Source organism: Fundulus heteroclitus, chromosome 11 (assembly GCF_011125445.2).
Source record: "Fundulus heteroclitus isolate FHET01 chromosome 11, MU-UCD_Fhet_4.1, whole genome shotgun sequence".
NCBI lineage: Eukaryota > Metazoa > Chordata > Actinopteri > Cyprinodontiformes > Fundulidae > Fundulus > Fundulus heteroclitus.
Window position 1 is genome coordinate 36,562,548 of NC_046371.1, and position 18,688 is coordinate 36,581,235.

Here is an 18,688-nt window from a genome sequence, read left to right on the forward strand (position 1 = left end):
CCAAATCAGAGTCCCTGGCTGGATGGGGAGGTTCTGCCTCTGCTGAAAGCCAGAACTGCTACATTCAGGTTTTGTGACAGATTGGCACTGAGGGTAGCTAGGAGAGAGTTGATTGCAAAAGCGAAGAGGACTAAGGACTTTATGTTGAAGGGCATAAAGTGCATCATAGACGACAACACTAAGGATGCACAATGCACCAGGGACCCCTCTCTGCTCTACGCACTCAACAATTTGTACGCCTGATTTGCAGCAGCACCAGACTCACCCATTCACTAGAAGAAGAGCCTTGCAGTTTGTCCCCAGCAGAAGTAAGGAGGATTAATCACCACAAAGCTGCTGGGTCCAACACTATCCCTGAGTGTGTACCTGAAGACCACCACAATCATCCCCATTCTCAAGACTCCCCTAGTGACAAGCCTTAATGACTATCATCCGGTAGCCCTCATCCGGATAGTCCTGAAATGCTTTAAGAGCCTGGCCATGGCTTGCATTAAAGAATGCATTGACAATATTGTGCGCCAGCTCCAATATGCATACAGGGTGACCTGTTCCACAGAGGACGCCATATCCTCTGTGGTTCACACACCCCTGACCCACTTTGAGAATAAGGGTTCTTACGTACGCCTGCTCTTAAGAAGAAGAGGAAAGACGAGGAAGGAATCTTTGTCATTGCAATTGTATATTCAAATGAAATTTGTCTTAGGCATCTAACCCAGCCCAGTTCTTCATGAACAATCAACACCATTATGCCACAAAACTCAATACACTCAGACTGAACTCTACCCTTTACAACGGTGCTTTCTAACAGACAGACCACAGTCTGTGAGGATCCATGATGTCTTCCACCCCCATCACCGTCAGCACTAGCTTCCTCCAGGGCTGCGTGCTGAGCCCCCTCACCTTTATTCTGCTCATCAAAACATCTGAGAAGTCTGATTGTGAAATTTGTGTGATTGGATGCATCATGAACGACCCCATTCACCCAGTCTGTAAACTGTTTGTCTTCCTCCCCTCAGGCAGGACGGCGTGGTACATTAAGAGCAGGACCACCAGACTGAGCATAAAGATTATTCCGCATGTAGCTGACGGAGCAATAATAGCTATTGTAATAGCTATGTCACGCCAGTGAGTGAAGCGGTAGGAAAGCTACAGAAGTAAAGAAGGAAGAAAAAGGAAGAAGAGTGAGAAAAAAATTAGTTAACCAAGCTGAGCTTTGTTCTGACGACCGTTTACACATCATGCTAGCACGGTTCCTCGCCTCCTAGTGATGATCTACGGTACTACTGCTCTCTATGATTGAAGGAGGGAATCAAGCAAATCAAAATTGCGGCGTCCGTAACATTCAGTAAGTTATGCTTGGTTATAATTGCTTTTTGCGGAGAGTCAGGCAAAGAAGGCAACCTTTGGTGAATTTACTTGACAGAGTCGGCTTTTGGGACGTGGATAAGACAAACGAACGTCTAATAATCATTTACAGACGCAGGAAACAACGACAGACGCTGAGGTTCAATACGCTGCTAAGCAGAATCCTCAGTGGAAATCATGTGGCACGGTAAGGAAGCTAGTATTATTATGAATGTCTGAAACTGCAAAATTAGTCAGCTGACTGTGAGGAGATGACGCGGTCTGCTCATGCGCTCTTTGTTATCAGAGAACCGAGCCAGTGAAGAACCAGGCCGAGCCCACCCATGGAACTGGTCTAGATTTAGCGCGGTCCGGTTGTGTCTGGCACGATTCAGTTCAGTTTGCGAACCATTTACACCATTTACAAAGTTATCTCAGTTACCGAGCTCGGATCGTTCTCGGCACGATTAAAAAAGGGTAGTTTAAACGGGGTACATGTTTGCACATGCGTGATAAGAGAGAGGCGAGGCCTACATTGGCTTGCATGCGGAAACATGGCAGTTTGTAGCTAGTTATGTGGATAGGTGTCAAGGCTGAGCCACCGCAGCGCCCCGCCCACCCCTCTCAACAATTTGCACAATATATCACTTTTGAATTTCCATTTGCACACTAACTCAAATATTGCAATAATCTTTCACTGTTATAGTGCAATATCTATTTAGTTTGTTTCTACATTATAAGCTTATTTTGTGTATTTGAAATCTTATTTTCAGTTTTTATCTTCCGTAATTTGGGTTTAACATATGAATTTTAACTGAACCAGGATTGATCAGTTTAGCAGAATCTCAAAAACTGGTAAAGGGATAACAGCATTTAGATACAGCACCATGATACAGCCCTTGAATCCTTTCAGCTTTTCCATTTTGTCCCTGTACACCCACACATTTCTCTGTAATCTATTGTCTAGTGACAGACCAGCAAGCAACACAGAAGGCTCTGCAGAACCTGACTCCATAATGAGGAACTAATTCAGCCATTTGGTTGAGGTGTGTTGGACCAGGGTTACATCTAAAAGCTCCAGGACACAGGATCTCGAAGACCGGAACTGAGGACCACTGATCTAGACTGATTGCTTTAGCATTTTACATTCTGTTTATGTTAATGCAGCATTATGTGTTACAAAAAGTTAATAACTGTTGAAAATTATGTCAAGCCTCTGCCCTTTTATACTTTTGTGTTGCTAAAACCCAAAGGTTTTTTAATGTTATTGGCTTGACTGTGTGCTAAAGGGACAAAACTTTAGCAAACTACTGTAATACTGTAATAATGTAGCTCATTTGGATCATTTGGATGTTCTATCTATTGACACTAAAGAGCTGCTGTACGGTTGCACACCAACTGTTTTATTATGGGATGTTGTTGATCAGTCATTCATGTGTCTCACAATAAACTGGCTGTCAATAACTCACATGCTTGTGTTCATTTACCTAGTGCTTATGTGGCAAGAACTTACAATAAACTTCTGGAAGGATATGTTTAACCCAAGTCATACAAGAAGCAATTCTACTTATGGCTGTCACAATAACCGACATTTTCACATAATAACCAAAACAACAGAATCTTTTGAAGATACTAACTTAAACTAAGCAGTTCTTATTGTTGCCAGTTGCGACACAGCTTCATCCAGCAGAGCTGCTGAAACACACACCCAGTCCCTCTCCTCACTTGCAGCAGCTCACCTGAACAATCATGACTGACAAAAGGCCCAGTCCCACCGGCTCGTATTGCCAGTTCATCGCACGGCAATGCTCACTTACGACTGTTTCAGGAGCAGTTTCTCAGAGGCAAACAAACTCGAGAGGAGTTTTGAATGAACATACTGCTTTTCAGTGATTGGCCTCGGGGTGAGGAGAAATGAAAAGGTTTTTCTCTGAGGACGTCCAAGAGAGGACGTCCTCAGAAGAGCTTTAATATTAGGGACCACTATGAACAGAGTGGGTCGAACCGCAATATAATTTTGTTATTTACAAACCCTGAACCATGGTTGGAGGGAAAAAAAGAAAAGGGACACTTCAGCTTTCTATACCCAGCTGTTAAGTTTGTGTAAAGCATTCTGTTAACTTGTTCTCCTCGCTCCTGCCATGGCTGAGGCAAAAGATCTAATATAAAGCTGTAAATTGTAACTCCATGGGTGAAACTTCAAACTTTGAAGCTGAGGAGTTAGCGCACCCCCAGGAGGCGTTTTCTTCTTCCAGGCATGGAAAATAAACTGAGTACGGCGTAGCTGAGTCGGACGGGCCAAAATGAGTAGGGTCGGTGTAACTGCACCTAAACAGTGAGCTGGTGATGCAAGTTTGAAACTCTTATTACATGTTAAGTAATTTGTCTGGAAAAGAACCTTCATGCCAGTCTTTATCCAACAGGCAAAATCTATGCTTGGAAGTATCTTGCCATGTACTGACAAACAATGGTAAATAAAGAAGTTACAACATGTGTCTTTTAATTTATTTTCCTTGAAGACCCAAACTGAAGCTGATGAAAGTTGGCCAGAAATGAGCCAGAATGAATGAGAACTTATCCTGCTGACTGTTTTAGTTCATACAAGAAAAAAAAAGAAAAAAGACCAGAAATACTGACAATTAACTGAACGGTAGATAAATACATTTGAGAAGTTTCTTGTTTACACTGTTAGGAAACCTGTTTTCCGAGTACATTTTCAAACAAATGCAAGTTACCAGCGTCATTCAACGATACTGGACATCAAAGGAAATTGTAGAATATATCGTATTATATAATGTAGGATACTCAAGGAAGTTGTGTCTTTTTAGTAAATGGTTGCTGAATTGCCTGTTACTGATTGGTTTAACTCTAATTAAGACAATAAAAACACCATTTCATTGTGTGATTATATTTTCTACTTCATAAGAAATAATCCTTTGCTTTTGAAAAAGTAGTCAAACACTAAGAAAATGTTTGTAGACTTGTGAATTTAAAACTAGTTAAAATATTCTCTAAAACAGTATTTTTGCATTCAGCAAATTATCTTGCTAATCGTAACTAACATAAAAGAAGAAACGCTGAGTCGAATGTATTGTTAGAAAGAAGTGGATGGTTGTCTTTTTACCGGATGTTGAACCACTCTTGTAGTACTTTCTGAAAACCAAAGCCACCAACAAAAGGCAGCTAACAGTAAACTGACCTAAAATAGTTATCTGACCATTATACGCAAGATGACCTCTTTGACACCAAAGCTTCACAGTTCAGCTTCACAGGTTCTGGTTTGTCATTATCTCACTCCAGCTACGGTGGCATGGATGACTAAGCACTGATCTACGGATCAGTCATTAGCCCCCTTTCCATTACAAGCCCCAGGATTTAAAGCCTCAGGCTTTGGTTTCATGGGTAAAGCAAAGTCTGGGGCTTTAGGTTAGTCATGTTTCCATTTGCTAAGGGCCATTTACGTAAAACAGCCGAATGACGTTTGGGAAAGTTGTGAGGGGAACTGCAGTACCACTCTGGTCCATTGGGATGCAAGAAGACGGCGGTCAAACAGACAAAGGCAGAGAAGTTGTATCCATATGCTGCCAATCATGCTGCTAGAAACCGGATGGAGAACGTACAACTGATGGGGTTACATCTCCTTATAGCCTATCTTACTACGCCCCAACCCTATTCTGCACTGTTGGGCTCCACTCTAGTCTCCTCCTGTTGGTATAAATGAATAAAAAGTACAGCTTATTTCTGCCATTGCAGTGTGTGTTTGTGTGTGTGTGTGTGTGTGTGTGTGTGTGTGTGTGTGTGTGTGTGTGTGGGGGGGGGGGGGTTAAAGAAGTGGAGACAAGACGAGACTGTGATTTGTGTTGCAGGCAAACCTCAATTGACGAACTACACCTTTATGAGTATAATTCTTCCTCAGCCATGGTGAGAACGACGGGGAAGATTTTTAAGTACATTATCGTAGACTTTTGATCACAGCAAAATAATCTTTAGTAGGAGACCTGCGCTGATGCTTCCTCTGCCATGGAAGGAAGAGAGCTGCCTTCTCTGTGCGACTACACGCTGCAGCAACGGGGGTTACCTCTGCAGATCACCGGAGAGACACGCCTGTCAGCCGGTCACTGACGCTCCCGACAAGTCCGAGCAGAATTAAAACTGGCTCATAATCCTGGTGAACTGACTGCACAGATGACGTTTTTTGAGTATGGCTGTAGCCGATCAGGGCGACGTGAACTTGGTAGAGCTGCATATCATTACCGCAAGCAAGCCTTTTACTGAGGATGGACATTTGCCCGACACCACAACAAGCCGGGCTTATTTTTCAAATGAAATTCTTAGGAGAATTTACACAGTGATGTCATGGGACTGTTAAACAAATCTAATCATATGCTTAATGTATAAAACATTGACAGCTTAATGGATAAATATCCCATATTTATTGGCATTAACTTAATGTGTTTGTAAAGCTTTTGGTACAGGTAAAAAGTCTACCTGTCAGTACCCTAAAAGTATTTTTGGAATTCTAAATGCAGCAAACCTTTACACTTTAGTGAAAAGGTTATCTCTTTAGGGGGGAACTTACATTTCAAACATGAATTTAAAATGTACTGCACTTTTAATCAGTGTCACATGGTCTAGATAGTACTTGAATTTGATAGTTTGTCCTTCTGATTTTCTGAAGTCTTCTCTGCTCCAGCACAGAAAAAAACTGTAGAAAGTAGAAAGCTGCTATGATGCTCTAACAATGCTTCACCTAAAAAAGGGCAAAGTTTCATCTTTTATTTCTAAAGGATAATCTGAATCAAACATGGGCACAGAAACACACATCTTGCCCTGCTGAGCCAGGAGTTCACTGATATGGAAGGCTAAAGCTAGCTTCCATCCTTACAGTCTTGTTAACTCTGCTCATAACATGTTTTCTTTGTGGTTCCAATTAGCACAAATTGTGCACAAAACCTATAAAATGAGTTGATCTTCTGTTCTTTAGCCAACACCTTTGCTATAAGCATCGTGCTCAGATCTCTCTGACATGGCTACAATACCCTGCAAATAAGGCATATTCTGGGTCTGGATTCACCTGCCATTCAGTCCAGATGCAATGAATCGCTGGTCGAGTGATTTATTTGATGTCTGGCCGCTACGATGAGGACTTAGCAATGCATGAAAAAGGAGCAGATTTTACCATCTCATGTTAACATTTAAAAAAATGTTTGCATAATATGTTTTAATTCAGTACACATATTATTAATATTGCAAAGGACTATTTGAATACTGGTGTTCACATTCTGCATGTAGAAGATTACTGTAGTGTCTAAGATGCCAAAGTTCACAGTGTTTGATGAATCATGATGACAGTTGAGATGGAAAAAAGAGGAAAAGACGGATTTATTGCAACTGCTATTGCCATTGCACTACTAAACAAAATGATCACTATTGTCCTATGTCCTGATGTTGTTAAGCTTACTGCCAACATTGTTCATGCTATGAAGTACACAAAATGTGTGAAGTACAACTTTAAAACGTTTTAATGGTTCTAACCTTGTACGATTCCTAGGATTCATCAGGCTAAACATGATCAGACCGAACATTATAGAGCGTGACTGGCAGATCCTTGAGACGTGAGCACAACACAATGCTGGAAGGCTTCCAGAGGTTTGCTGCTGAGCTGCAGTCTTTATTCCACCTGAACATGTTGTGTATAGAAACAGATACTTAGGTTTTGCATCTTTGATGCAGCTCGAGCTCAGCTAGCTCATTATAGAGTTGTGATTCAGAAACGCAGCCCAGAGGCCCTGCTGCATCGCATTTCACTTTCCAGGGTCTGCTATGGTTACCACGGCCTCAGGCAGAGGGCCATTTTACACCAGCAGTTGTCAGGGTGGGTGGCTCCCCCAAAACATCCTTTAACAGTTACATTTTAAAAACAATACAACCCATGACCTTAGAGAAGTAGAAACTAAAAATTGTTAAAACATTCGGTATTGAAACAAAACCTTGTTTTGGTCTAAAACCAGAGACCCAAACTTAAATGTAAAAACCCGAACAAAGAGGTAAATCTGTTTTTCTAAGGCTTCCACATGTTTCAATATTATTTAAAATCAATATACGTTTCCCACACTCCAAAAGTTTTTTAGACCTATAACGGGTTCAACTACAGATTTGTTTTGATAGGTGATGCCAAAGTGTTCCTCACAGATGACTGGCAGCAATCAGTAGAGCCCTGATGGAGAACAAGTGCAGGCTGATAAGATCCGCTACCAGAGGGGTTGGATGCATTATTGATGGACGCTTCATCTAAAGAAAGCAGGATATATTTTCCTTTTATGTCACCTTCAGCTACCTCAGTAAACTTTCAGAGGGACTTCAAGGTGGATTTAACAGTTAGCTCTTACAGGAACATTTATCAGTCGGCTCTTTTCATGAATCAATTGAGACGACTGCAGGTTTTTGCCTCATCTAAACAGATCACTGCTGAGTGACAAACACAAATTCAAATCAACTCTTAATGATTTTCCTGGAGGAACAGACTAGTTTAAATCAAGTGGCCAATGTAAATTCCAATAAGTAAATAAATATGAACAATAACTCACTCTGCTTACAAGTGTTTCATGCCAAGGAGGCGGGGCTCGCTGGATGTCCACCGCTCTTTTATCCAATTTTCCTCTTCATGTCCAGCGAACAGAGAGCTCATCTCTCCTTTCTGCCTCTGTCACAGCCACTGTCTGTCAGCACCACCAATAAGTGATTGCCTGGGTTATCTTACACGGATAGGAGTGCCAGCAGAAAGGAGTTAGCACCTATAACAGTTTAATTTCCTTCCTGTACGCAGACAGAGGGGTGCTGCTTGTTGGGGGCAGATTCCTTCCCATGTTCAGATCACCTGACTGTAAACATGAGATAAATCATTCAATAAATCAAAAAAGCAGCTCAATACAGTCTGACTCACAGGAACATTGTTTGGAAAAATCCAACATCTTCTGGACACCGGATGGACATCCTTTTCCTGGTTGTGGCCATAAATGTCAGTCAGTGACATGTAGTATAGATCAACTTGTTGCTTCAAGCCGCTCCACTTTCAACATCAATGGATCAGCCATTACAGTCAGACCTCCAGAGTGACTGGGTAGTAAAATATTGGCATGAAAAACGACCCATCATCCGGAAAACTAGAAGGAAAACTATCATTTAGAGACCTATTGCACTTTGGGCATATATTCCTAAAATTCAGTTAAATAATATACTTAGTTTAGTAACCTAAATAAACTTCAAGCAGCCTGTTGAGGACATGCCACGTGCTCTGTCAACACGTGTGCTCTCCCTTGTCCATCAGACAGGAGAAACTGTATTCTCTGAACAGCTTGAATTCAAACGAATGTTGTTTAACTTAGTTTGCCTGTTCAGGGTGTAATCTCTTCTCCTATGTAATCCTATAACATACCATGTATCCATTTCAAAGCACGCCAAGCAAAGCCCGTGTCAGCACACTGATTGCAAGGTAACACACACCACCATAGCATGCTTTTTAACAACTAAAACCGTCACAATATTAAAAGCATCGGTGTAATACTGTGCTTGTTTCCAGAGCTACAAGGTGAAAGCAGTTACTGACAAAGTTAGCCATTAGCAGTAAGCATTAGCAGCCCTCTGCTACAGGGGGTGAATGTGTACCTGGCTTGGGGGCATTTGTCTAATTGGTGGAAGAGTGAACTGGCCCAGAGCCGATTTCAGCAGACACCAGGAAGGCTGAACGTATTCCATTAACCGTACTCTGTTTTATTAGTATAAGCTTTCAATCCATGAGATTAAAACCAATGTATTTGGTTTATAGTCAGTTCAGTTAAGCTTATCTATATGTTGCTAATTCACAACAAATGCTTAACAAATGCCTTTTTAGGGCAACCTACGGGAAAACATCCAATTCATATATATAAATTATTTTTATTGTTGTTATTATTATTATTATTATTAGAAATGCATAATTAAACCAGTTAAATAAATTCATTCCAGACTAAACCAAGTTATAATCTAATGCAGGGAAATTAAAAAAACAAATCCACTTGGTCAAAGGTTTTCAAAGGAAGCCTATTGACTTTGCAGAAATCCCTCCGTCATACAGCAGTAGAAATGAACGTCTCGGGTTTAGCAGGGGGCTACATGGACAGCCATCCGTCACAATCAGCAGGGAGTGGAGAGGACAGAGCAGATCAGCGTAAAACACAAAAGCACAGGTCTGGAGTACTTTCTATGTTAAAGAAACAGTAATACACAGAGGTAATGGGAACAGTATCTCATTAAGTGGCTTCAAATAGCAGAAAACGTAACTAAATACAGCACTGAGCCACTTGTACAACCAATGGAATGAAAAAGAATAGTTCTGAATATAATACAAATCAATCTAGATTTAATGACAATTTGATGTATTATGCTTCTGCTGCCACAGGGCAGCAGAAATGTGAAAAAATGTTAGCCAAAAAGAAGACTCTAGTAGAGCAAAGCAATCAACAGGTAACCCACATCGCTGCTACCATAAGGATGGAGGCCTCTGTTTTTGTTCCTGCCATCTTTAAAGAAGAAGAAACAATCATATGGTAAGGCGAGAGGCGCAGAGCTCTGTGTTCACTTTGTACTCAAATACTAAGTATTTATCAGAAAGAAATGTACTACAGCCAAAACTACCATTTAATAGACTCTTAGTGAGGAAAGAATTTGTGAAACTAAGATCCACTGCAACCAATGCCTGCGACCTACTGTATCAGTCTAAATCTAGTGGCCAAAATATGTTTAAAAGCTCTGAACTACATATAAGAATTTATCAATAGTCACAGTAATTAATGTATCTTAAAGTGTAACTCATCCTTAAATCAACTTGTTTTTGCAGATAAACTATTATGCCTGGGCCTAAGGGCACTACTTTAATGTTACTGTGCAATTCCTGACATTTTTAGGTGAACTTGTTTAATTCTGCGGTATTTGTCTTAAAACTGTCTTAGTACTAACCTGGCCAGCCAGACTGATAGTGTGAAGCACTCTTCGTTCTGCACATAATTGACCTGGGACAGCTCCCAGCGAATCCGCATTCAGCAGAACTCTGTGAGCTGATTGAGCGCAGTGACACCTACTGTCCGTCTACCAAAGGTTGGTTTTAGCCAATCACAGTATCAAACTAAAAAGGAACACAGACGTAATAAGAAACCACAAGAAGGTAAGCGGGTCAAGCCACTTCTTGCTGTTCTTCTTTCAAAGATAAAATTGTGGATTCTTACAAAACACGTGATAGCAGCAGCTAAGTGTGTGTCCTCCTGCACTGTCACGTTTATGCTGTCATGTTTATGCTGTCAAATTTATGCTGTCACGTTTATGCTGTCATGTTTATGCTGGTTCGGCCGTAGGCTCATCAGCTCTTGCTTTCGTCGCATCGGCAGGTCCCACTTTAAACCTCAATACTACAACGTGATTGGCCCGAACCATTTTTGGTTTGGACAGAAACGTTTGAAGCCGGAGAAGTGCAAGATGGATTCTCATGTTTGTGAATGCACAAATACCTTTCGCCTTCTTACGGTTGAACGGTGGCTATTGCAGTTAAATTTACCTATTGGTTCAAACTGTAAATGCTTTCATCACCATGGCCCAGCATTTGGGTATAAAAGCATCTTAGCCAGAGCTCTGTTTTGAGCGTTAGCCCATGACATCAACAATGGTGCTAATATCACTTTATTACTCAGAAACTGCACCCATCCTGTCTACCGCAGCCTCAGCAGCGCTGGCTTCAGGCATCACTGAGTCAGAGCCTTGAGCCAGTTTCTTGAAGTCCACAAAAGGTGCAGTTCTACCGATCCCATGCGTTTTGGCTCACTCGTATTGGCTCCTCCCTACTCAGTTTATCTTCGCCCTTGTTTTGTTTCAACTGGTCTAGAAATGCCTGGAAGAGGGAAACGCCTCCTTGGGGTGTTTTTTGACCTTTGCCCAGTTCAAGCTTCCCTTCACCGGCCAGCGCTTCCGAAGGAAGCCACTGCCTCGCTCGGGTGTTTTCAGTCACAGAGTTAAAATTTAAAGCTTTATATTAGATCTTTTGCCTCAGCCAAGGCAGGAAGGGTGAGAACACATTAATATAATGCTTTAAAATGAGAGAAAGCTTTAATAAATCCACGGATCTGATACAGCACGTCTGGGTATAAAAGGCATAAGAGTCCATTTTCTTTTTTCTCTTCAGGCATTTATAAATAATACAATTTTATTTTGGGGATGAAAAATTCTCCGCCTCAAAAAACCGATCTGTGTCAAAACCATCGAATGTCACCCCGTCACTCCATGTTTCAACATGTCACTTTCCCTCTTCCTGACCACAGCACAGAGTCCCGCATAAAGTCCCCACCACTTATCTCCACACTTTGCTGTGTCTCTTGGAACCACCCATTTTGGTGACATTTTTCAAAATGTGTCTGGGGGCAGGTGTTTACTTTACATTGGGATGAGTTACACTTTAAATGTTTAAGATGGCTGAAGTTCAGGAAGAAACAGTTTTTTTGTTTGTTTGCTGTGAAGAGAAAGCATAGCCAGACATCCAAATATTCATACAACATACCTAAAAATTACTTTAGGCTTAATTCACTTTGCAAGGAAATTGGTCCCATCAAGCCAAATTGCTAAAACACCTCAATTACAAGAACAGCCACTGATCGGGTTACAGCCAAATCAAGGCTGTTAGACTGTCTCAGTGTTCAATGTTCTTTCTGTTTGCAGCTGAGGCAAAGAACGGAAAGGGATCCGTCCCTTTAATAAATAACACAGGGCTTTGGCTTGCTGCTGTTAGTATGTCAGTGAAGCAGATGAATCAGGGTGTAAGATAATCCATCTGGCCACACAGGCAGACACACAGACAGAGTGAGACCGAGCCAAATCACCAACAAGGCATTTAATCTATCTGTTGGATCATTGTTGTAACAACCAAGTTTTCAACTGATTCAGACTTCTCAATTTGAATTTGCTCAGGTCCTCCTCTCTAGGACTTAAGTGGCTATGCTACAATCCCCACAATTGTTGGACATTCCAACGTCCATTCTATCACTAAACATGCGGACTCTCTCGGACCATGTCTCAATGTAACTCCTCGCTAATAACAATACACCCAAACTTGCACAACACTAATGCCTATGTTTCCACTTCTTGATGACCAAGCCACACTGATACATGCAAGCCACCCACCATGGATGCACAGATGTCACTGCCATCAATCTCTACCCGAGATCCAGATACACTACCCCCGTGATAGTATCCAACCCCAAAAACTCACTGCAGAAACTTTGTGTATGCAAAAAACCTTGAGCAAACATTGATACTCTTTCACAAGTAGTGAAGAAACCACTGAGCACTTATTGTGCATCTGCTGACTGCTCTAAGGCCTTCCACATTCAGTTCTATGGCGGTACGGTTTAAGCGCCTTAGTATTTTGATCACAGTTGGGGTAGAATAGAGGAAGAGATAGCTAGACAGATTGGGGCTATATCTGCAGTAATGCAGACACTGCAGGGAGGGATGAAATTGTGGATAAGTATAAAACAGGGTTAAGTTATAAAGCCACAAGCTTATAAAGATATCTCAGAATATTCTTCAATCCATCATCTGAAAATGGAACGAGTATGGCACAACAGCAAATCTACCAGGACATGGCAGACACTCCAAAAATGTGGTTTTATAGGAAAATAGCAAGAAGGAAACAAAAACCCAAAACACATACGGAATATAGCAAATATAATGTATTTCTTTATTTGACAGTGAGCTGCCAGGAAATGGGGTTGAGAAAGAGGGGGATGACTCGAACCCAGGATGGCTGAGGACTGACGCCTCTGGTCCCGCACAATACCCTTGCACCATCGCCACTCCCAGCAAACATGTGGAAAAGGATGCTATGGTCAGATGAAACAAAAATGTAACTGGCCTACCTATAATCCCAAAGTAGAGCCATACAGAGTTTGCCTACCTATCACACGGTACAGTACACCCTAAACACACCATCATAGCGTTGACACATGGTGGTGGCAGCATTATGCTGTGGGAATGCTTTTCTTCAGTAGGGACAGGGAAACAGTTTTAAACTTCATGAAGAAAGTGGGTGGAGCTAAATACTAAGCAGTCCTGGCAGAACATTAATTATTAGCCACACAAGACTCAAGACTGAGGCAGAGGTTCCCCTTCCAGCAGGACAAAGACCCTTAAAACAGCACCATGTGACCAGAGACATACCGACAATTGAGAATCTCTAGCAACACTTGATCTACTTATAAAATATCTTTTGAAAACCATCTTCCGCTTCAAGAATGTGTTCTCCACGTACTGCTTCTGCCATTTCACTTAGTTTTTGTTCATAGATAAAGTTATAGTGGAATGCATTTTGTTTCTTTGAGTAAAGCAGAATTATATTTAAAGCCTTGAGTGGCATAGTATGAAGCAAGTTCAACAAAGCTGGGTGTTACTGCAAAAACACATTTAATAAAACCTAAAGTTTCAATCATACATAGTGGATGGTTATAATGTTCTGCTAACACAAACATTGGTTTGGCGTGAGTTTATCTGAAAAGTCTAATTGACTTCTGGGAGATCCACGGGCAGGATTAATATTACAAATATGGAGTCAAATGAACAAAATCAGTTCTGTAACCTAACTGCAGCTTTTTAAATGGTATAATGGAGGGAATAACAGCCACTGTTGGAGATTCTTAAAGACAATTTTAAGTAAAATGCTAAATAATTACCCAGTTCTGGGGCAGGGCTATGTGAAACCATCTGGTATTAATTGGATGCCACTTATATCCAGATACAAAAATAATATTACTGGATTGAGAAATTGGTGTGAAAAAAAAAACACACGTGAATAGTTGGATTTCACGTGTGTGATTTAGTTAGAAAAAAGAAGTTAGTAAAAGCAGACTGGGGTCTGTTAGAGTGTTAACTTATCCTGTGGTTTCCATTGCAGGATTTTTTCCAGTGCAAGCTCTGCAAATGTTTAATCAAGGTAAAAATGTTACACGGATACCGCATTATGCTCCTCACAGCATACAGGGGCTGACTGAAACAATGTGGTTGGAATTCACAAAGGTAAAAACTTTACAAAAACAAATCCAAAGCATTGTGCTTACTCTTATTAAAGAGAACACCAACCTGTGTGAACAAATAAATTGTATTATTCTCTGTGAGTTCAGCTTCTTTGAACCTGAGAATGCTACACAGCAATAAGTAAGTATGTAAACTTTATTTATATAGCACCTTTCACAGATAAAAATCACAAAGTGCTTTACAGAATGTAATAAATACTAAATAGAAATATCACAAGGACAGCTTACGCGGATAACATCAAAGATACATACATTTAAGAAAACGCTTGTCTAAATAAGAGATCACGTCTTAACCTGCTGGTTTTACTACAGGGCTTTGGTGTGTTCTTTATTATGTTTCTAAAGATTTCTTTTGTGAAAGAACAGTTTACCCTGTCAGTACTGACAGTCATGTGTTGGCTCTGGCTCAGATCTAACAACAATACTGCAATCAAACCATGACCCTCCATCTCTCAGCGTGCCTTACAATAAATGAACAAGAGCAGCTCAATCAGTACCACACTGCTTCCTGAGACATGTTTCCACTGACTCAAAATGACCATCAGTCTGGAGAGCAGCAGTGCAAGCCTGACTGAGCACAAGGCTAAGCTTACAGTACAGTATGGACATTGTTACAATGTTCAGTTCCACAGATATGCAGATCTCTTAAACTGCCAGATTTCGAATCAGTCTTGCTACATTATTTTGTACAACAGATTTTCTTTCCTTCAAATTTATTAAATCTGTTGCTTTAATAAAAAATGAACAAGATTTTAAATAAAACATTAACTTCTCAGCTCTATTATTGGTACTCTTATTCTGTCAGAGAGCTGGATTTCTGGGTCCTGGTTTGGGGTATCTGGTATCCGTCCTTGAGGAGGGGGTAATGTCATGATTTGGTGTTTTCAGCTTGTGTGTACTCCACCTGCATCTGCTCAAGTCTGGTTCCACCTGCATCTCCTAGTCTGTTTCTGCATGAAGCATTTACAATAAACCTCCTTTTAACGTAACCCTGTGTTCGACTGAATTTCGGGTTCACACCTATAATCGTTATAAATATACTTTGTATTGTAGCTCTGTCAAAGGTTTTTTAGTGGAATGTGAAAGTTCATTTCAGTTTCCTGAGGAAGAAGAACCGTTGTTGGACCTACTTCACCAGGCGGGAGACGTTTACAGACCAGTATTCAAATTTTTTGAAATACTGCATTTGGGATTTTCATTAATTGTCAGTTATGATCATCAAAATTAAAAGTGTTTGAATGGAATTACAGAAATTTTTTCATGATATTCTAATTACATGACCAGCACCAGAATTATTGGAGACAAATCAGACGCTATGACCGGCAAAACTTTCTTAAAGAAAACTGTGGGTAGAACATCAAGGCAGCAGGAGGAGGAACTTATCTGGTGAACGATTTATTCTAAGCTTTTGTAGTTTATTTGACTGAATTGGGACATTTTGCCAAGATCAGTACTAGTTGGAGACAGCGTTGGTATTGAATTTAAATTTGTAATGCATCTACTTTTATAGTCGGATTGTTCCAAACGATGAATATATCTGCTTATAATATACCTGCAGCTTTTCAACGCTGCAAGATAGGATTATGCTTTTGGTCTTTACAGAGGATTTTTGTGACACAACATCAAATGGACTGAAATGGCTGGTATTCTCTTGTTCAATAGTTACCCACTGCACATCTATACACCCCTTTTTGTAGTGATTCACAAGTTTGTTCATCTCAAAGGCCATGTTGTACAGTTCCACATTTAGTAATGACAGCCCAGCATCCATTCTTGTTATATACAACTTCTGTAATTTTATCCTTGACTTTTTTCCATTTCACAGATGGTCTGTTATCATTTGATTGTATTGCTTAAAGTGTTCTCTAGAAGGGTGTGCTTCAGTGGCGCAGTGGTTAGTGTTCACGACCCATGTACGAAGGCCTTAGTCCTCAACGTGGCTGACCCAGGTTCGACTCAGACCTGTGGTCCTTTTGCTGCATGTCTCTCCCCCTCTCTCGTACCCTCTTTACTGTCAGCCCACTATACGAGAAACGAGCCACTAGTGCCGTAAAAAACCTCAAGAGATTGGAAGCATCATTGACAAATAATTGAAGTGTGGTGCAATAACCATTTTCACAGTGTGGATCTTCCCCCAAAGGGTTAAATGCTCTTCTTGATTTTAGTTAACAGAGAAGTCATATTAATTTTCATTATTTATGATAAGTCAGCACACAATTTGACACCCAAATACTTAATCCCTGTTTAAAGCCACTTAAAAGTACCTGCACTAACCATAGCAGGCTGACATACCTTAGACACAGCCATAGCATCTGATTTATGCCATTTTACCTTATAGCCAGATATTTTAGAAAAAAAGTAAACTTTATCAAGAAGAACCTGGGTAGAGACCACAGGATCAGATACCAAACACAGAATATTGTCAGCATAAAGAAACAGTTTATGTTCTTTACCACCTGCCACAACCCCTTTAATATTTTTCTCCTTTCATATTAAAACAGCTAATGGCTCGATAGCTAATATGAATAAAATAGGATAAATTGGACCTCCTTGTTTGGTGACTCTAAAGAACCTGAAAATGGTGAGATTATGCCATTTGTGATCACAGCTGCATTTGGTGTTGCATAATTTATTTTAATCCAATCCAAATGTTCGTTCTAAATCCAAATCTTTCTAGCACACAAAATAAAAACCTCCATTTGGCTCTATAAAATGCTTTCTATGCATCAAGGGAGAAGGCATTGACTGGTTTGTCTTTCTCATAATAGCCAAAATACGTGAAGTAACCTCTTAAGATTATCTGAAGAGGTCCCCCCTTTAACAAAACCAACCTGATCGGAATGAATAAGGCTAGGTAAAACTTTTTCCAACCTCATAGCAAAAGATTTTGCCAGAATTTTACAATCAAGATTTATTAAACCTATTGGACGGAAATTGCTGGGACCCACTGGGTCCTTATCGTTTTTAAGAATTAACGTTATGAGGGCTTCATTAAAGGTTTCAGGAAAACAATGTTGTGATGCTGCCTCACTGTACGATTCTGTTAGAATAGGGGCCAAATGTCTAAATTATGATTATAATATTCTACTGGGAATCAACCCCCGGACACCTCTCCACTTTTATGGACTGAATGGGGTACCGCGCGCGAGCTATTTTTAGAAACACAACGTCACGATGACGTCACATCACGTGGTACGCAGTGGGGCAAACTCCGGAAACCCGCCGCTGTTTTGCTGTAAAAGAGACGTGCGTTAGCCTAGGTTTTACTCGGTAAACGACTGCTTTTTCCAAATCTAAGACCATGGTTTTTAAACATTGTTGCTATGGAACGTGCAACAGCGACTCGAGGTACGCTGATCGGCCGCATATGAAGGATGTTTTCTTCAAGACTGCCAAGGAGAAATGTGTGCGCTGCGTACACTGGTGCGGTCGGCCTACATATGTAGCAAGCATTTTGTCGGAGGAAAGGGCACAACCGAAGAACATCCTGACCCAATTCCAGCGACATCAAGTCAAGGTAAGAGTATTTTGGTGGCCGACATGTTAATAAAGTAGCGCCTGCTACCATGACAGCATATAGGCTATCATGGTAGCAGGCGCTAACATGATAGCCTGCTACCAGGATAGCTTACTCAAAAACATTTCAAATGAGACAAACATTAAACATATACCCATTCCTGGACGGTGATTGCAAACAACAACAAAAAAAACGGCCGACGCTGCCATGATCGCCGCGCAGGAAAAAAAAACAAAGCTTACCGTTTGATCAACTCGGCCAGTTTTCCAGTCTTTTTAAGCCATCAAACCTCAAGCCATCGTTTGAGCTGAAGGTTGGTGTGTTCTTCGACAGTGCGACCAGTAAACCGTGCGCCTGGAACATCGTCTTGGTAAAGTTTAACGGCTGTAAAGTCGGTCATATCGCTGGTTCTGTTGCGCTTGTAATAGCTGGGTTATCCGTGCGTTCTCTCCTGTATGCCCTACCTAAGCGGCAAAAGGGGCGTTGCTCTTGAGACGGTGACGTCACGTGCGCGGTACCCCATTGCAGACTAAACCTCTGCTTCCATTATTACCACATCTATTGCTCCCGCCTGCTGTAAAGAGAGTTGAGGTAAATCAATCTGAGCCAAAAGTTCCCCCAATTTGTGTCTGAGGAGTACAGGATTGAGTAGAGCGTTTGAAATCTCTGATTAATTTTGTGTCATGCTGTTGTTCCAAAGTCAACAGTTTTGCTTTATCCT

General features: G+C 40.9%; 1 protein-coding gene across 4 annotated transcripts in view; it reads right to left on the reverse strand.

Annotated features, from left to right (window-relative positions):
* slc8a2a (solute carrier family 8 member 2a) overlaps positions 1-18,688 on the reverse strand; it is a 50,250-nt gene that overhangs the window by 22,065 nt on the left and 9,497 nt on the right. Inside the window, exon 2 of one of the 4 annotated variants that reach the window (XM_036143467.1) lies at positions 7,932-8,225. The exons of the other annotated variants lie outside the window; for them this stretch is intronic. The gene's annotated coding sequence lies outside the window, so the exon portion shown is untranslated. The remainder of the gene's footprint in view (positions 1-7,931; positions 8,226-18,688) is intronic. 4 annotated transcript variants of the gene reach the window in all.